We start from the raw sequence: 14,061 nt of genomic DNA on the forward strand, positions 1-14,061 counted from the left end.
GACACTGAAGTTTACTCATGTAATTTTACAAATGTTCCAAAATAACAGCTTGAAAACATATTTATATATTATGCTTAACAAGGCTTATATAAAGAAAATATAAAGAAAACAGTTACTTTTGAATTGTATACTGAATATAAAAAAATTGTAATTAAGAGTACTTGAAAATGTGCAAAACCTGTGAAAATAAGTGTTGAAATATTTCTAGAGCCCTGCACTACTGCAGCCTTCAAAAGAGTATCAGCATATAGTGTAATTTACTACCAGAATGCCAGGCTGTAGCACTGCATTTCTTTTTCTAACATTCCTTGGTAACTTATTTTCTTTGCTGCAGGGAGAAAAAAATCTTTAAAAGAAAATTTAAGACCACTCCGTATCTCCTGTATATCCCTATCATCCACTAGCAATAACAGACCCCTACAGTACAAACAGGCCACTCTTAATAGCCAATATTAAGGATGGCTGATTTATTTGTGCAGCTTAGCAGAACCAACAATAAAATTCACTCACTCATGTTAGTCTCATCATTACATTTATAAAACTGAAAAGTAAAAAGATTAAGGAACACTGTAATTACTAAAACACAAATGATTAGAAAGTCAGAAATTTAGTATAAAATTTTACTTCAAAGAAAACCAAATGTATGTAAATACTCAGTTAATAAAAATCACACAAAAACCTCCCTCTTACAATATCAGCCTTCCATTTTCCCTTCAAACTTACTTTGTAAGATGTACTACTTTCAGATGAAGGACTTTATAGTTTAACAAAATGCATAGCTGAGATACTTTACTTGTACAGTTGGGTTTCATACACATATCTTCAACATTGCTAGATACAGTAAGCTTTGCTAGTTTCATTTGAAAGCTAGAAGTACATATCTGGGCTCAGGAGATGCATATTTATAGATATGTTTACTTTGTGTTTAAACATCACTCGCTCTGGGGCAAGTGGGATTTTTGTGACTACTAGACAAATAAATATATTTGTCTAATCTGGAATTAAGTAAATTTTTCTGCAGACTGTGTATAGCCTGGTCCTTGGCAAGCTAGAGGAGATTGAAAACAACTCTTCCTAGGTCTTTAGACATAGGCCTTTTCCTATGTCTGAGTGGAGTAGCTTCACCTTCTGACAACTCCATACATTTTTATTAGGATACATGTCAGTCAAGAAAAAATGAGAAGCTGCAGAGAAGGAAAGAAGATGGAGGAAGCAAACTGGTACTGGGAGCAGCTAGCATTAAGGGAGCATGTGTCTGGATAAGTTGAGGTTACAGTGAAGACCTTTTAAAGATCAGTACAACTCCAAGCCCTTCCCCCCCATGGATTTTTAAAATCTTCATACCTCATGGTGCTTGCAGAGTTCCTAAACTCTGAAGCTCCCAATATTTACAGGGCTTTCCATCTTTGGGTTGGGATGGAAAGAAGAGTGGAAGCAGCCTAAGAAACCTGCATACTGTACTTCAAAGAATGCCAGGCCTAGAGTTGACGGTGAGGAGCTGGCAACTTCCAATGGAATACCATTGAGCTTTGTTCCGACTTCGCAGAATTACAGCTGGATGTCTTGCACCTCTACAAGAGGAGAAGGTCTTTAACTTCCATATATATCCCCAGCACTCTGTCCTATCCAGATCCTAATATCTACAGCTCTGCATCAAGGTCTCTGCTTCAGTACAGCCTAGGAGCTCAAAAGAGCAGAACCCCAATGATCTTTTGGAATTTTGGATTCCATGATGCTGTCTTAAGAAATTTACTTTTCTACATCTGAGGTATGATTCCGTGACTACATCTATCCAACAGCTTTCCAAATAAGCCTCATATAAAAGTTATGTTAAAAAAAAAGAATTTGTAGCTAGGATTTGGCAAACAAACAATAAGAAACATTAATCACCACGGTTTGAAAATTCTTCTCTCCTGTATCTTAAACAGATTTAATCAAATTTCAAGGTTATTTGAACAAAGAATATTGCTCACTAGTCAGACTCACCAGTTTTGAAATTGAAAGGTGGAGGAGAGGAGCCTCAATTAGGGTTATAGTACAAAGGAAATCGCCAAAACTTAAACTCTTCCCTTATTATGATGTATTGATAGTTACAGTTTTCCTAGATTTACTCACCAGTGACATACATGGGAAGTATAAATATAATGTACAAAAAGAGGAGAAATAATTTGAAACAGAGTAATTGCTAAACCATACGAGGTCATTATTTTATCATCCTACCTACAGCAATTGCAAACACATAGTCCTAATACATCTGATCATTTGGGCAATGTATCTGGGGATAAAATAAATTCATTCATGCACCCTGAAGATGTATGAAGCACCTCACACCCTGAAGAATGAAATATAATTACTCACGTTTTCTTGCCAGAGTTATTAAACTTTTAGTCAATTTAGCGTTTTGAAAATCCAGCCACAGCAGCCAATCTATTGAATTCCTGGCTATGTACCTCAGAGCATTTATTTGTATAGGATCTATATTTATTGCCCTCTAGTATCATGGAGGGTCCCTTGGTTCTTAGATTACTTGCAGGGACTAATCAGCTTTCACTATATCTTTCACAAATTTTGACTCTCAGTCCCTTTAGCTGTTCTGTTCAGGAGGGGAAAGCCTACTGTTTCCAATCTCTTGCCCTGTGTAAGAGGACACCAAACCACTAATCGTTTTTCTCATGCACTCCAGGATCTTTCGAAGTCCTCCTGTAGCAAAGATACCTTTGTAAAATCCTTTATTCAAAAGATACACATCTGAAAAAGAAGAATCAGATATGCAGTGTGTTATGCAGTGTGTGTTTGAACTGCTTTGTACAAACTGTCAAATTAACAAAACCTTTTCTGTTCAGATGAGAGATGTATTGTTCCTTAGTCTAGTCAGTAGGCAAATGGGTAGTCAAGGCCCTTATGCTGCACCTCCTTTACCATTGTCATGGCTGATTCATCATCTTAATACAGCTGTCAAAGAATTCCAATATTTCTTCTGTGCAACAAAGACAAAAAAAAACAGGTTCCCAACAGTGAATTTCCATGCTCTGACTGGAAATCTTTACTGTCCCAATTCAGCCAAACACAGCAACTGTGTAATAACTTGTTTTAAAACACTACAGTATAGTAGGCCATACTTTTGGCTGATTTACCTCATGTTTAAGTATTATTAAAGACAGAACTTGAGGTTGATCCATCCTCAGAGTTCCATACATTATTGATAATCAACCAGTTCTCTCAATTTGCCAGCTCTTAAGACCATTAAACAGTGCTTTGCTTTCTGTTCTTTGAGGGTGCTCGTGTAAGAGTGTGGGCTGCATAATGCTCATTGTGGTCAAAATTATTTCCTGGAAGGTTTGTGTAGCACAAGTTACTTGAATTGGAGATACACAGGTATCACAGATAACTGATCAGATGCACTTTGAGGGAAAAGTAGGCGTAAAACCTCATATTAGGGAAAGGAATTATTTTCAAGCACCAATGTAAACAAAACTGACATATGATTAGGGTTTCGTAAAGTCAGTTTGTTTGTTTTTTTTAATTAATTTAAACTCATCCTAAGGAAGCATTTCCTTCCATTAGCAAGGGCACTACGGCTAAATCCTTTCAGAAGGTTCTAAAAATAAAATAAAATAAAAAACCCAACCCATCTCAGAAGCGCTTGTTTGGCTCTATACATGGATTGATAAGTGTGTTAAAGAATGTACATTCTCCTTGGTGGCACAAACACTCTAAATCTGATCTGAAAATGACCTCCAGACATTTTAAACTGTGGGTTGGAGTCAGATGAAACTTGTATATGTTTATCATATAATCCCAGAAAAATCTGAAACGTTTGTGTAGAGACTTCTGCCTGCGAATTACCATCTGCTTTTAACAGTCAGTCATCTAAATTAAGAAGGATATGAAGTTCTTCTTCCCTGAGCTAGGCTATGTTGACAACTAAAAGTCTTGATAATCACTTGAAGGGCTGACAAGATCTCAAGCACAAGTACAATGAAATCGCAATGACTTTGTCCCACCCCTAAAAATACTTGCTGTAGGCCATAAGAGACAGAATAATAGTGATAAACTAATTGGTATTGCACTTTTTAAATGTAGGCCATGTCTACACTACAAAATTATGTTGCCACCACACTTATTAAATCATCTGTGTGCATGTTCCCACCTGGTTCTATGTGTTGGCAATGCACGTCTTCACTAGGAGAACTTATATGACTATACTGTCAGCGAGGGGCACTGTAGGAAGGCTCCTGAAAACCAGTAATAGTTGCCGTAAGCAATGCAGTGTCCACACTGACACTATGTCAACCTAATTACATCAACCATGACTCTACACTACTTGGGGAGATGGTGTTACTAAATTGGCATAGGGAAGCACTTACGTCGGCAGAGGCCAATTCTAAGTGAAGATGCTTCCACAGGCTAGGAAAACGAAGGTAGCTTATGGTTGACTTAACTGTATAATGTACAACATGCCACAGATATGTTACATCTTACAGCACAAAGGGACCCATTTGGTTCATACACTAAATGAGCATCAGGAGTGATTCCATGGAAATTAATAAAAATATCTTAGTGTAAATGAGAAAGAAGTCAGTTCCTGTCCCTGCCTGAGCAGAGGTTTTGGGTTGTTTGTTTTAAGTTACTCAGTTCAAGGGTTGCACTTTGTCTTTTAAGAGAATTAGTCTATGTCTTATAGGTCACACATATGCCTCAGTTTGTCTGGTTTTCTTGCGATTAGGAAACAGGTAGAATATAATTAAAACAGTGATTTTTTTGATTGCATTAATTTTGAGACTATGACCCTCGCTAACAAGAATAATAAGATTTCTTGATAAATGCCCAAGCCTAGATTGTTAGATACTGAACTGAGCTGTATCACTCGTGTTTCTGAGAAACATTATACTGAATAACTTAGTTTTTGGAGAGCAGCAAGTATACATTTCTCTTATTCATATAATGTACTTGCAATCAGAATATACATTTTTCTCTGAGATAATTGTTTCTCCCCTATTGCTGCAATGGCTAACTTAGAATGGTTGAGGTGAATGTTTTAATTTGTGCCTATGAGCTCTTCTAAACAACTTCTGTCTTCTCTTGCATGAAGTTATAACTATGCCTTTGCTAGATAATGGTCTGCAGGTGGGGAAGCCAACAGCACCAATTCAAATCCACTCTTTTTGTGAAAGAATCTTCAGACATTCGTGGTCCTAGAGTTCTTCACCACCATTTCACTTCCCTTTGTTCAATAGGCTCAATGATTGAGACCTCAAAAGGCCGAGTAGGAAGCTGCAGAAGGCTTTCTAATCTGAGTACAAAACCAAACTTGAAAATCGTAAAAAATGTGTCTGAGGCTTAATTTAGGCAGAATAGTACTTTCAGAAGACAGTTAATTCTATTTTAAATTCAGGTTTCAGGATAAATAATGTATTTAAATAAACTGATAAGTCAAAGTAAGCATATTTCATTTCTTTGTAAAGTATATGAACAGCAAGAAGCTATCAGAACACAAATCTATAACGTATCTGTAAAGGATACGTCTGCTATGAAGTGGATGATTTCTACCACTTTGCTGTGACAGTGAAATACTGACACACTGTAAAAGATACTGTCACAACTTCTAAGTGGCCACAAACGTTTGGATCCCAGAAGTAGATTATTTTCTTGGGAGACAAAATAAGTGGACACAGACACAGTATAGATCCTATTTCCTTTATTTACAAGTTTTACAGTCTTGTGCACTATTGTTTTCACTAGGGACTGTGGAGAGCAAAAACAGAACTTATGACTCCCACTACTCCAGAAAGTAGTTATATTGATATTGAAATGCTGTCCATAACCGCTCCAGAATGCTTCATGTTTACGCTTATTGCAACACATTAAACCTTGTAAGTTATGACTATGTGCTAAGATGAAGGCCAGCTCTACACAACTTTTACCAGTATAGTAACATCAGTGAAGAGTGACGGTTTTTTTAAAGTCATTTCTATGTCAGTAAAAGTCCTAGTGTAGATGTGATTATACAAACATAAATGTGCTTTTTTGCAGTATAGTTTATTTCACTTGGTGACCCAGTGTAAGCTAAACCAGCAAAACCTTTTTTTTTTTTTTTTTTTTTTTTTTTTTTTTTTTTTACACACTAGTATAGGCTGAATCTATACTAGGAAGTTTGCAGAAACGACTACACCGGCAAACTTCTTCTAGTGTGGATTAGGCCCAACTCACTCTTGACCAGGTGATCTAGCTGGCAATCAAAGCCAATCCTATAATTTGCTGTGTCCTTTACACCTTGCTACACTAAAAGGAGCCACTGGCCAGCGTTTGCAGCTCAGAAGATCGCTTGTCATAAGGAGTCAGACTTTCTTCAAATTCCTTCTCACCAGACACAATGAAGCATCAGCTGCTTCTATTCCTTACTTTGGTCAGAGTTCAGTTCTCAATGAAATCAGTGGGAATTATACCACTCATTCCAGTGGGAGCAAGATCTGACCCTTAAGCAACCACTAGTGCACTTTCCCAGTGAAAGATTTCTGTCCATCTTTGATATTTTTATTACAAGTCTATGGATTCCTTATAGTATCTTTGCAACAATCCATTGGTTCATTGAATTTTCCCAAACAAAATCTTAACTTCACATGTATACTGCTCCGTCCTCAACTTTCACTACAAAAATTGGGAGTATTTCAAATACAAATGAGTAAATGCGAAGCTTTATCATCAAATCTCTATTACACTCCGTCCTTTGCAAATGTTTATATCCATTTAATAATATTTCTCTTTTATGAAGTAAGCATGTAAGACAGACAGTTCTAACAAGGAAGAGAAGCAGACTAAATGTTTTCCTTGTACATCAACCTACATGCAAAAAAGCAATTCCTAACTAATAGAAATGTTCTCATTTTTACAAAATTTGGCAGTCTGTTCACACTTGTCATTTAAGGTATTTACACTCATTTTTAGAAGCTGTTTATTTTAAAAGTTTGTTTTCATTGAGAAAAAACATGAAAGTTTTTGTGTTGGACACTTCGCAGTAACCCAAAGCTGGAGCTCCATACAGCCTCTCACATTTCTCCCCTTCTTTAAGGTAGAGCTCTGTTAAACTTGCTCTTCTGAGAACACATTATACTTCATGTCAAAATAAATGCATTTTTTCCCTCTTATGTCAGAAAATTTCTCATCCCCCCCCCATTATTCAATTAACACAGTCTACAATAGTGGTTTGACTTCCATAATTCAGTAAAAATTGAGTGAGTTAGACTGCCTGTTTCAAAGTTTATAAACCACACATTCATAAAGCAGTAGGTTTGTTAACTTTGTTTGTTGATATTTTGGAAGACAAGAGGGATGTTTTCAGCAATAATATCAGAAGATTCAAATTAATTTTAGGATCTTTTCCACTTGTGCTTTTATAACATTTTGACAATGATTAAATATAAAATACACACAAAGTTCATAATAATTTTATAATCTCACAGTCTTGAGAAAAGTGACCATTAGCCATTCTGAAACAACTACTGAGAGTCCAAAACAAGGGAGGGGAAAAAGAAAAATAATTATTACCAGCATTTACTGCAAAAGACAAAGCAGACAGACTGCTTAATCACACCCTAAGTAATCTGTAGTCTCCATTTGGATGGGATCCTCTGAATTATTATACCTTATGGAGAATATGGCCTCTGCTCTGTATCATTTCTTTTGCAGTCAAATAGGTTAGTAAACAGCAGTTGAGATCCATGCAGCTTCTCTTTTTGTATATATAACAGTAACAACAAGAGGATTAGGCTGTTCATATGCCAACTAAACAAACTAGAAACAATAGACAACAGCATGCAGCACTGTTGTGATAACCCACCACCAGTTAGTACTGCACTGCAGATTCCTTATCTCAGTTCATAACACAGTACAATCCTAATAGTGAGAAAGAGAGATCAGCATTGAAGCAGAAATATTGCTGCAGTGCAAGAGCCTCAGAGAATCCCTTGCGCAAGGTAAACATCAAGTTAATATTTGGGTAACTTGAATGGATAATATTAAAAAAGATGCACCTCTCTTGGATAAGTAGCTGAATATATGCTGGAAGGGGAGGATGCGGACTAGGAGGGACTCACCACCTCCCAGTGTTCCTTATAACCCTTTTCCTGTCTCCTCAAACTGGTCCAACAATATAAATTATTCTCTCCTAGAATAGCCTGGATTGTTAACTATCACCATCAGGAAGAGAAATACAAAAACCTATACTACATGAACAGAATCTCTAAAGCACTGGCTTTGATAATATTAAAGGACATCAATGGAGGATTTATTTTGTTTAAAAACAAACAGATATGCCTCTTTCTCAGAATAACCTATTAGTGGCTGATAGTCATTACGTTATATGCAATTAAGTAATAAAGTCATCTTATGCACAAGTTCTCCAATATGACCGTGAAAATGGGAAATCTCTTAAAGTATTGTTACAATTTATTTATAATCCAGAATGTATTCAACTGGTATTGTCAGTTAGGACTTCTGCTATTTTAAAATATTCAGTTCTTAAGTCCAAGTTTTCACAAGCAGTTCTGGATGTGCTGTATTTGCTACAACTACCTTTCCAAAATGTGTGCAGCAAAAGACTACGTTAGCTAGATCCAAAAATAGAGCTAATTGTCATCTTCTGTAATATCATTCTAATGGCCTGTAGTTTTAACACACACACTCCACTTTTTGGTGGTTTTATTTTTTCCTCTGCACACGGAAGATTAGGAAAGGCATGAACAGTGAGTTCAAGAGGTATGTGTACAATATGAGTAGATGAAAGATAATGAAATCTGAATGATGCTATAGGGCAATCTCTCAAAATTAGTAGCAGTAGCTAGAGCCTGATGATTTTACAAAAGGACAAGCTGTCCTAGGACTACAGTACTTAAAAGATCAGGTAACTATAGCCCATGATGAGAGGGGGCAAAAGTTTCGTTTCAGAGAGAGTTGCTGCCTACAATTAATGTACTAGATTTTGTGCCCTTCCGCTGGCTGATGAAGAACCATAAGAACATAGCATTTGCCATAGAAAAATCAAACCACTGGTCCATATCTTTAACATCTAGCATCAGTATCTGATTCAAACACCCATGGCAGGAAGTGTCACAATGTCAATAGAGTTTCCTTGTATTTCATCTAAATGTATTGCTTGTTAACTTAATTACAATGTCAGTGTCTCTTGGTACCTATTTTAGGCTTAAGGAAGGGGGAAGAGGAACTTCATGTATCTAGAATACATCAGTCTAGTTCTTTCTAAGCTCTATATGAATGAATACCAAACAATATGGCAATAAAGTCATGCTCAAATGATATGAAGCAGCAAGATCATAGGGCAAAAGACACAGGGCAATGCACCTTTACCCTGCTATACCACCACCCGATGTAACATGAATTCGGATATAATGCAGTAAAGCAGTATTCTGATGGGGGGGGGCAGGGCTGTGCACTCCGGCAGATCAAAGCAAGTTCGATATAACACAGTTTCACCTATAATGTGCTAAGATTTTTTGGCTCCCGAGGACAGCATTATATCGGGGTAGAGGTGTATTTATCATGTGTGTTCAAAGTGCATAGGAGAGAAAAAATTTTCTTCCTTGTGTACTACAAAGTTATCAGGGGCATCAAGTTATATGGGCCTCTGGTGCCCAGGCTCCAGCTATATTCAGGGTCCAGGGGCCTGGTTCCACCAATGTTGGGGGCCAGGTCTCTCCCCTGAGAGACCCCCATGCATCTCCTCCAAGTGTCCCTCCCTGCACCTTGGGCAGCGGGCTGTTGCTCTCTGCAGCTTCCCTCTGTGCTCTGCTCTGCCCTGCCAGCTTCCAGCATCAGCTGCTGCCACAGTGTCCTAGCACCCCCCAACCACTACTGCCAGGGCAGGCTGACCCAGCCCCTGCCCTACTGCCTTGAACGGATGGACCCTTCCCTTTTCCGGCAGGACCCTCCACCAGCACAGGGGGTCCCCCTGCCCACAGTCACTGCTCCTGCCCCACACTAGGCAAGGGGCAGCCCCATCCCTCACCTCCAGTGAGGGGTAGCAGCAGGGGTGGAGGCGCACATGTGATGGTAGCCCTACCCCCACCCTAGGGGAGGTGAGGGGGCTTCCTGGACATAAGAGGGGCCCTAGGAGCATGTGCAGTGACAGTGGTGTGAGATGAGTGTGCTGCCGGGGGGAGGGAAAGGGGCCTCTCCCCTGGAGCTTGCTGCTGCCAGCGTGGTGGGGGGGAGTCCTCTTTGGCCCCAGCCAGGGGCAGCCTGCATGCACCCCAAATTCATCTCTGGCCCTGCTCCACTCCTGAGCCTACACCCCCAGCCAGAGCCCTCAGCCCCCCACTGCACCCCAACCCTGAGCCCCTCCTGCACCGTGAACTCCCCAGCCCCATCCTGCAGCCCTCACCCTTGCACCCTAACCCTCTGCCTCAACCCCTCCCACACCCCAACCCTCTGCCCTAGCCCTAAGCCCCCTACCACAGCCCAAACCCCTCACCCCAAGCCCCACCCCCACAGCCCTCACATTTTTACATTATTTAAAAATATATATATATATCGGCTTACAAGGTAGGTGTGGGGGAGGGAGAGAGTAGGGCAGGACTTGGACCTGTTCTGGACACAACCAAATATTATTAAAACCTGTTGCCCCTAAAAGTTATTACTCAATGTAATATGAGCAGGCAAGAAGAATGCATTTGTTCACAATGTTAACAACTTGGTATTAAGGATTTTCATCATTTATCAATTCTAGGTTTTTAAATTCCCTTTAGGTGCCTCAGAATAACTTGGGTATTTAATAAAACTAACAACAGAGCATCTGAATGAACATGAGCACTAGAAACGTAAGCAAGAGAAATCTAAGAGAGGAAAAAGGAGGGAGCAAGGGAGAAAAGATAGAACAAGGATAAAAGATAAATGGATGAAGACCACCATCAAAAGGAACAGGGAGAACTTCTTTCCAGGCTGAGAAAAAACCTTTGTATTTCAATTAAGTAGGAGGGTGCTGAGGGTATATAAGAATGAGTGTGTTTGAGAAGATAAATGAAATGAAAGAAAAAAATTAGAAAGCCACACAAGATGTGTCTGGAGTTTGCTTAGTCAAGTTTACTTTAAAAAAAAGGATTAATTTCTTTTGCATATCTGTTAATTTGGGGTCTGAGGTGGAGGTAGGGACACAAACATGGAGTTGCTGATAGGCACCACTTCTGAAGTGACACATATGCTTTTTCTTAGGGTGACCAGATAGCAAGTATTAAAAAAATTTAAAAAAATTCCAGGACAGGGGGTGGGGAGTAATGGGTGCCTATATAAGAAAAAGCCCCCAAAATTGGGACATCTGGTCAACCTACCTTTTCTACACTTAAAAGAGTTTGCTGTTATAGATATACCAGCAAGAGTTCTTTTACTGGTATAAGTTGCATCTCTGCTAGAAGGTGTTTACTGGTATAGCTTAAACCAGCTCCCGCAATGGAAGAAGCAGTAACAGCAAAAGGACTTTTTTGGTATATAACTGTATCTACACTAAGGCTTTTGCCAGTTGGTTAGAAGTGTGGAAAATGTAATACTTCTAACTGACACAGCTAAGCTAGTACAACTTTCTAGTGTAGACCAGGCCCTAGGCACTAAGGTGATGGGCACATTAGAAATGACTCAAAATAGACAGGATTCTGAATTAAATTGTTGCTTCCTATTAGGTATACAGCTAAGTTTAGATGATGGGGAACTTATTTCCCCTGAAATTCCAAATTTTGAATTTAAGTTTCTCTTTCTTAAAAAGAAAAAACATTTAATAGTGAAAAAAAGGAAGAGGAATGACTATTTACAAATGGAGTTAAAATAATTTGGTGGAGCCACTGAAAAAGATATTCTTAAAGAATTTTAACAGCAGGTACAATGCTGAGAAGAAATTAAACACAGAGGAATTATATATAGCTGTTGAAACTGAAAACTCCTTATTCCCTTTCCTTTCACAAGCTTTAGAGACAAGAGAATCCAATTAGAAAATGGTGAAGGCTCAGAGCCATAGAAGCAAAAGATACAGTAATGGAAAGATTCCAAGACTACCTGATTAACTGGTCACATATAAAGAATTCGCAGTGCTACTGGCAGTGAAAGCTTCTGTAATGTAAAAGCAATCACATCGGTTATTAATCCACTAATGTGCTTTAGTGCTACTCTCACATGAGCTGCACTATCGCAGTAAAGACACTGGACTAAGTCTCAGGAGATCTGTGTTCAATTCCCAATTCTGACAGATTTCTTGTGATATTTGTCAAGACAGTCAGTTTCTCTGTGTCTCAGTTCCTCATATGTAAAATAGAAAATATTATTTCTATCTCACAGGATTATTGCAAGGATAAGCCCGTTAACATTTGGGAGGTTCTGGGGCCATACAAGTAATAGAAAAGCATTTTTGAACAATTTCAGATGACAGACTTAGTCTTAATTATTTTTAGACCATTGTAATGCATGCTGCTCAATTTCTCCTTGTTCTAAGAAAGGCAATCCACTCAGTCAAATCCATAATTGAGACTTACAATGCCAACTTTGTATTTTGCCACTCTCTCCTGCACTGCTCCAGCCCATTTTTTTTTTCTACTTAGGCCTGGTCTACACTACAAAGAAAGGTCAACCTAAATCAGCTTGCACCAACCTAACTGCACATGCACCTATGCTATAATTTGTCTCCCAGCAACATAAGCACCGTTACAGTGATGCAATAACATCACCTCCTGAGCAATGCAGAGCCATGGTCAACCTACTTAGGGTCAACACAGGTCATGCAATGTCTACACTTCACTGCGTTGACCTAACAGTACTCCAGCAGCTGTCCCACAATTCTATCCCCATGACAGTAGCTCCTGTACTCACAATTTCAAACTCTGCTGTCCAAGGGTTGCAAAGACCAGAAGCCACTACTCCCTTGTTCCCCCAGATTTTGAAATGCATTTTCCTGATTGTTCACCTTGGTGAGCACACCTACCAGCTCACCTTAGTTACATGTGTCCAACCATGCCAGCTTCACAAACACAGAAAGTTACTACATAAATTACTGCCTGGAGCAGGCAAGACTTGGATCTCCTCAGCCTGTAAGGCAAAGAGGCTGTGCAAGCACAGCCAAATGCTAGTCATAGAAATATTGACATCCACAAGCAGACTGCATGGGGCAAAGGAGCATGACAGGGGTCAGCAGCAGTGCTATGTGAAAGCAAAAGGAATTACAACAGATATACCAGAAGGTATGAGAAGATGACAAGAAATCTGGTGCTGCCTCACAGACCTGCCACTTTTACAATGAACTGCATGCATCTCTTGGCAGGGATCCCACCAGCACCCATGTAAAACTGTGGACAATTTGCAGGAGCCCATTGCAGAGACCCCTGCTGTGAATGTTGAAAAAGGGAGGGGGGGCGGGGGGCACAGCAAATCAAGTCGTGAGCCAGAAGCTGTTTGAAACTTCTCCAGAGTCAAGCCAGTGCCTGATGGCAAGCACAGAGGAGCCAACTGCTGAAGGGGAAGGAGCTTAGGTAAATTTGTACATGAATTATATCTCACAGTAATTTTTCCCCTTTTTGTTGTCCAAAATCTAGTCTACCTCCTCCCTCCCCACCACAGCACATCATCATTTAAAATGGTACCTGTGCTATCCCCAACTTTAGAGAACAAAGGCATTGATTTCTGTTTGATTACTTTAATATTTTGTCTTAACATTACGCCAGTAGAGAATAAATTAAAAAAAAACAAAACAAAAACAAAAAACAGCATGGTAGTCCAATTACACAATTCACATCAGATCAGCATCCTGTGCGCAGGTAGGAGGTAGAAGAAACAGAGGTTTCCAGCTTTTAAGGTTTCAATGCAGCAGAATACCTCCTCCTCCTTCCAGGCTAGGCTGTACCCACAAGGGTTTGAGCGCCAGAGCAGTGCTGTGACGAGGAACTCTAAAACTAAAGTGACAATTAGCATTTCTTATTAAAAGTATTTCTGGGACTAATGAACAGGAGTTTTGAAACTTATCTTCCCCTTTCCATTGTGACTGTAAATCTAATGGTGTACCCGTCTGTGTTAAGT

General features: G+C 39.2%; 1 protein-coding gene across 4 annotated transcripts in view; it reads right to left on the reverse strand.

The window, feature by feature from the left end:
* KIAA1107 (KIAA1107 ortholog) overlaps positions 1-14,061 on the reverse strand; it is a 61,598-nt gene that overhangs the window by 36,713 nt on the left and 10,824 nt on the right. The window lies entirely within an intron of this gene.

Source organism: Gopherus evgoodei, chromosome 8 (assembly GCF_007399415.2).
Source record: "Gopherus evgoodei ecotype Sinaloan lineage chromosome 8, rGopEvg1_v1.p, whole genome shotgun sequence".
Taxonomy (NCBI): Eukaryota; Metazoa; Chordata; order Testudines; family Testudinidae; genus Gopherus; species Gopherus evgoodei.